Source organism: Syngnathus typhle, linkage group LG8 (assembly GCF_033458585.1).
Source record: "Syngnathus typhle isolate RoL2023-S1 ecotype Sweden linkage group LG8, RoL_Styp_1.0, whole genome shotgun sequence".
NCBI lineage: Eukaryota > Metazoa > Chordata > Actinopteri > Syngnathiformes > Syngnathidae > Syngnathus > Syngnathus typhle.
Window position 1 is genome coordinate 11216327 of NC_083745.1, and position 6000 is coordinate 11222326.

Here is a 6000-nt window from a genome sequence, read left to right on the forward strand (position 1 = left end):
GGACAATGTAGCATGGGATTTCTGTATTTTGTTCTGCCGCCCTTTATTTGGGGTCTAATCCCACCGTCGTCCGTGAGATAGCAGTGCACTATTTTATGTGATTCTACGGAAATTTTAAAATAGAAGTAGAGTGAAAACAGGAAGTATTTAATCTTAGCCTTGTTTTTACCGTAGATTTGTGAATCCACTTCAATCTAGCTTTACTCTTACGTCTGCAGAAAGCGATTGCTGTAAATTCAGCTCTTGTAAGTAACACAATTATTTCAAATGTTAAAAGAATCGGTCTTGTCTGTGAATTGTAGTCACAGCAAAGCATCAATATAAATGCTAGAATTGATTCAAATGTTAATCAGAATTGCCACAGCAGGATTTTGATATATGGACTTTTGACTCTGACTGTTTTCTAGTTTATAGAGCGTATTGATTCAAATGTGTATTGTCTTCATTTTTTATCACAAATCTGACTTTTTTTTTTTTACTAGACTAAGTCCAGCCAAGCAAATTGTGCCTTAAGTTGGACTGATGTGAACCGCTTAGTTCCAAAAGTCACCTGTTGACAAAGTTGGGTGGGTTCCCACCTTACAGTTTAAAGGGCAAACCCATTAACCCATGACTTCCTCGGACACACAAAAGCAAGACACTTCACCCGGGCCTTTTTTTTCTTACTCGACTTCTTAGAAAAAAAAAAAAGAAAAAAAAAGACGACGGTATCAAATTTTATACATGTCCAAAGAGTGTCAGAGTACAAACACTCCATTGCTGGCTGTTGACTTCCACACGTTCGCCCTCGCCAAACAGTTGTGAAGAGATATCTTTTTATGGTTTTCAAGATCGGAACAAGATAAAGCTAATGCCCTCGTAATCCATTTGTTTGGTGCACTTCGGCTCACTCTTTACAATGAAACACAAGCCATGATGTTTGATACAAAGATATCAATCCCAAACATTTTTGGTTGAACTTCAATCTATTTGACTTTTGAGGGCAATCAAATTGGTTCACCTCCAAATTATTTTGAAGTGAAGCTCACACTACATTAGCTGCTCGTCAGGGTAATAGCCGTGTTTAAGGAATCAATTAGTTTCCCGTGACATGTCTCCCAGGAGCAAGTTGAGGTCTTGCAATAACAAAGGAGGAACAATCATGTCATTGTTGTCTTTTTCCTTACTTGTTGTTTGCTTTGGAAGACCAACAAGATTCCGGATTTTAGGTTCCCCGCGAGACGTCGCGGTGTCGAAACCCTCCGAGGTCCATAATTTGATTCGATGCTGTTAAAATCATCTCATTCCAGACGCCCCCCCCTCCCTCTGCTATTATTGTTATCAGGGATTGTTCGCAATGGTTTCCCGCTGAGATGTGGCTGGGAAACGTGGGGAGAAGTGGAAGGCCTGCAAATGGCCAGCGCTTGCTGTATTTCATCAGCAGGAATGTCGAGAGCGCTTATCAAAGGAAGCACTCGGAGTTCAACCTGCGTCTTTTTACGATCAACCTGAAGCGCATCTGGTCGCTGGCCAGATGCGAAGACGCTCCAGTCGTGTCGGGTCTCTCCACTCCCTGCGAACGCGCGTCAGAACATGCCGTTGACGACGATTAGACCGTTCACGTGTGTGTGTCGGCCTGTGAAAAGTCAAATATTTGCGGTGCTCGAAGCTTCCCCAAGCGGTCGCGCGGAGGGCAAGCTGCCAAGCCGAGCGACTGCGCACAACAAAGCTTGTGGCCTCTGACTTTATTTATTGCTAGCACGCAAGGAGCGAAATCAAGCCTGGAACATTTGATGTTGAAGTTCTAGCACCAGACGTTTGACAGGAAAGCACCAGTTGTTCTCTCTCGTGTGGCCGAATGAGCTTGTGCGGCCCCCCGAGGCCTTGATGGAACAAATTGAATACGCTGACGGTTCGCCGCTGATCGGAAGAGGCATCGGTAAAACGATGATGGCGCGGCATGCATGTACACGCACACCGCCAGACATGCGCTCTCTTGTCTGGCTCGTGGAGGATCGTAAAATTGTCTTCCTGCTCATCCTCGTCTGTGTTCTCGGCACTTATGATGCGCATCACACGCGGGACGACAAGCCCCGCCTCCAACTTCCGTCCATTCTAGGTTCTTGGACTATGATGCTCTTTGTCTTCACTTTTTAAACTGACACAAGTTGACAAATGCACCCTACTAGCCAATTAGAAATTTCTTCCCGTTAGCATCTCACGCTTTACTACTCATACGAGTTGTGTTTCCAGTCCTGCTCCTGTGTGTTGCATTTTTGTGCCACCAACATCACGCAAAAGACCTTCATTAACTCTGACACATTGTTTCCATGTTGTTGTCTGACTCGTATGCCAAACATGTCCCACCAGTGTGTGGAAATGCCTCACTAGTGAGGATCACGAATGTCCTCGTACATGGACCTGGATCTTGACTAAATGTAATCTGTGTGTGTGTGTGTGTGTGCTTTGTGCAAATATTCCACCCCCTCAAAAGCCGCCCCTTCCTTCCGATGACATAAAACATTATTCTATTATATGACGATGTCATGGTTGAATTCCCCCGATGTCTGCTCCCTTCACACCTACTCACTTGCTCCACATATGGCGCACACACACACACATGCAAGTGAAGGGGGGGGGGGGGGGGGTCGATGATGACCGCCTCCAGCTCTCCACACACCCTTTCACTTCCACCCTATGGCTTCTTCTTTGGCAGCTGCATGCAATTGCAAGTGGGGCGCTCATTCCACCCCCGAGTCCCTCTAACATCGTCATGCTAATAGGCTAACCGCTACGCTTCTGACCCCCTCGTGGGGATGCGACCTGAGTGGGAGATAAGACGCTCCATCTGCAGGCCATACGTGCACGCACGCAACACGCACAGCTCTGCCAAATTGTACAAAAAAATATTTGTATTTGGACTTTTATTGGCTGTATTTCGATTGTAAAAGTCAACTGGAATGGATTCGAATCCAAAGAACTTGTACAGTCTCTGCATCACCTGGCTTGAAACGTGCGGCCCACAGTTTCAAGCCCCCCTCCGGGTAATAGCGAGGCCTAACGAGCATTCTTGTCGGTGTCAAAGGTCCGAGCGAGCCTTATCTTGGTAGTAAAAAAAAATAAATCTTATCAAAAGTCATATTTCATGTCAAAAGTGGCGTCCGGCATTTTGAAAACAATCGCGCGGCGGCCACGTGCGGCCTTGTCGCAAGAGGGAGGGTAAACACGCAGGAGTCCTTTGGGGTTACTCATTGAACAACATCAACAATAGGTTGCTTTCTTTTGCTGGAAAAACCACACACACACGTTTCTTGTTTGTATTTTTGTACCCCCTTGACCAAAAAAATTAAAACATGTTTATTTAGCAACAATAAAACCTAACCAACTGATAAGGGCAGTTTGGTCCCTGTATCATCGATGCCAGAGTTTGGTCCGCATTTCCGGCAGTAAGTCGGATTCATTCCCAGTGAGGGTTGGACTCCGCCAAAGGCTGCCCTTTGTCACCGATTCTGTTCATAACTTTTATGGACAGAATTTCTGGGCGCAGGTGTGTCGGATTTGGGGACCTCAGCATTGCGACTCTGCTTTTTGCAGACGACGTGGTGCTGTTGGCTTCTTCAAGCCGTGAGCTCTCACTGGTGCGGTTCGCAGCCGAGTGTGAAGCGGTCGGGATGAGGGTCAGCACCTCTAAATCCGAGTCCATGGTCCTCGGTCGGAAAAGGGTGGAATGCCCTCTCCAGATCAGGGATGAGATCATGCCCCAAGTGGAGGAGTTCAAGTATCTTGGGGTCTTGTTCCTGAGTGAGGGCAGGATGGAGCGTGAGATTGACAGGCGGATCGGTGCAGCGTCGGCAGTAATGCGGACTCTGTACCGGTCCGTCGTGGTGAAGAGAGAGCTGAGCCAAAAGGCAAAGCTCTCAATTTACCGCTTCTACCCTCACCTATAGTCAAGAGCTATGGGTCGTGACCAAAAGAACGAGATCCCGGATACAAGCGGCCGAAATGAGTTTCCTCCGCAGGGTGTCCGGGCTCTCCCTTAGAGATAGGGTGAGAAGCTCGGTCATCCGGAAGAGACTCGGAGTAGAGCCGCTGCTCCTCCGCGTTGAGAGGAGCCAGATGAGGTGGCTCGGGCATCTCATCAGGATGCCTCCTGGACGCCGCCCTGGGGAGGTATTCCGGGCATGTCCCACAGGTAGGAGACCCCGTGGACGACCCAGGAAGCGCTGGGGCTGGGAACGCCTTGGGATCCCCTAGGATGAGTTGGATGAAGTGCTGGGGAGAGGGAAGTTTGGGAGTCCCTCTTAAAGCTGCTGCCCCCACAACCCGACCCCGGATAAGCAGAAAAATGTCGCTGGATGGATATAGTATGGCCATAAATACAGATTTAAATGGCCCATGAGTTGTAATATTGTCTGTCTCCATGTGTTGCTGCACCTTTTGTGTTCAAATCATCTTTAGCTTACCGCCACATTGATGCTAATCATGAGCCCGTCGCAGAGCATTGGCATCAAACAAATATGGTGAGCTCTCTCCAATGGGCAGGTGTGCTCTCCCCGCCGCTGGCCTCCCACTAACCTCACCGTGTACTCGTACGTCGCTTTGGGTGGAGAGCCCCAGACATGCTGGAGACGACGGTTGTAAAGTTGGGAAAGTCTCATGAAAACACCGGCGCGCTTTTCATTCAACTCCATGACTAATCTTTTATGATATCGTTCGAAAAAGAACAAAAAGAAAAGAGTAACGCCCCATTTTTTTGCAGCCAGCCATTAAAGGTGATTTGGCAGGATTAATCTTTGAAAGAAGAGACTTCTGTCATGACTAATGTCTTCCCCATTGCCTTTTTTTTTTTTATGTACGCTACATAAACAGAAATATTGGGACACTCACACAGTCGTCATTCTTGACCTTGACAGTTAAATATTGTGAAATTTTAAAAAATACCAACATGTACAATAGAACTACTTAAATGTTGTGTGCTGGATAAAACACGAATGTTAAACCTCTGGCACAGTTTGCTCATTTGTCATCCAAGCCTTCCCACCTACGCCCAATTTTGAGTCTTCCTTGAGCCTCAGATTCTTGTTTGTGTGGGTGTGCAAACTCCACACAGGAAAGGGCTCGGCCACTGGGCCACCGTGCTACCGATCATATTTGGGAGTTATGTCGGCATTAATATCGCACATGCAAAGGGTAAATGAGCTCCGTGTTCAAATTGAAACAAAGAGGCTTTCATGAAACCTTTACTTGCTCTGCAGGTAATGCTTTCACTTTTATGATGACACAAGTTGACCTCTGGAAGATTAAATCAAAGCCAAATGAAAGCAAAAGCATCGATGTACTTGGCAGATAAGTGTTGTGTTAAGATTAAAATCCTCTCACAAAACAAACCGACAAAGAATTTACTTTTTTTAAGCTCTTGCTTAAAACCTAAAACGTGCAAGCGCGTCTTGTAATGCAGGTTGTGATGTGCTGCCCTCTGCTGTTTATATAGTGCATTACGATTCTAAAATGTACGGCTCTATTAAATTAGAAGTAGGTGGGAAACTACTTATTGAACTTTATCTAACCAAGCATTCAATTCCAAAACGAAACTCGTGTATTGTAAAGATTCGCAAAACACTGGATTTTACTTGATAGACTTTGGGTGAAATTATTATTGGCGAGTCACGTGATTTTTTTTTTTTAACTCTGAGGCGAATAGCATATATAATATATATATACATAGCAAATATATATATATATATATAATATATAAATATAAGTAACTGACACCCTCCCGTTAATTACACAAGATGCAACAATGTACCACTTTTGTCTAAACACATTTCGACATGGCACAAACAGGTGTAAAATCCAAATCTTTAAATATGCAAACTTGTCAATGCGTCAATATTTGTGTTAGCTTCAAGCTAGCAAAAGTTTCTCAATTATTTGATTGAATATTTTGATATTCATTTTTAAAAACAGTATGCATTTTAATTTGGTTGAAATGACAGCGACACAAAGGCTTTGTACAACTCA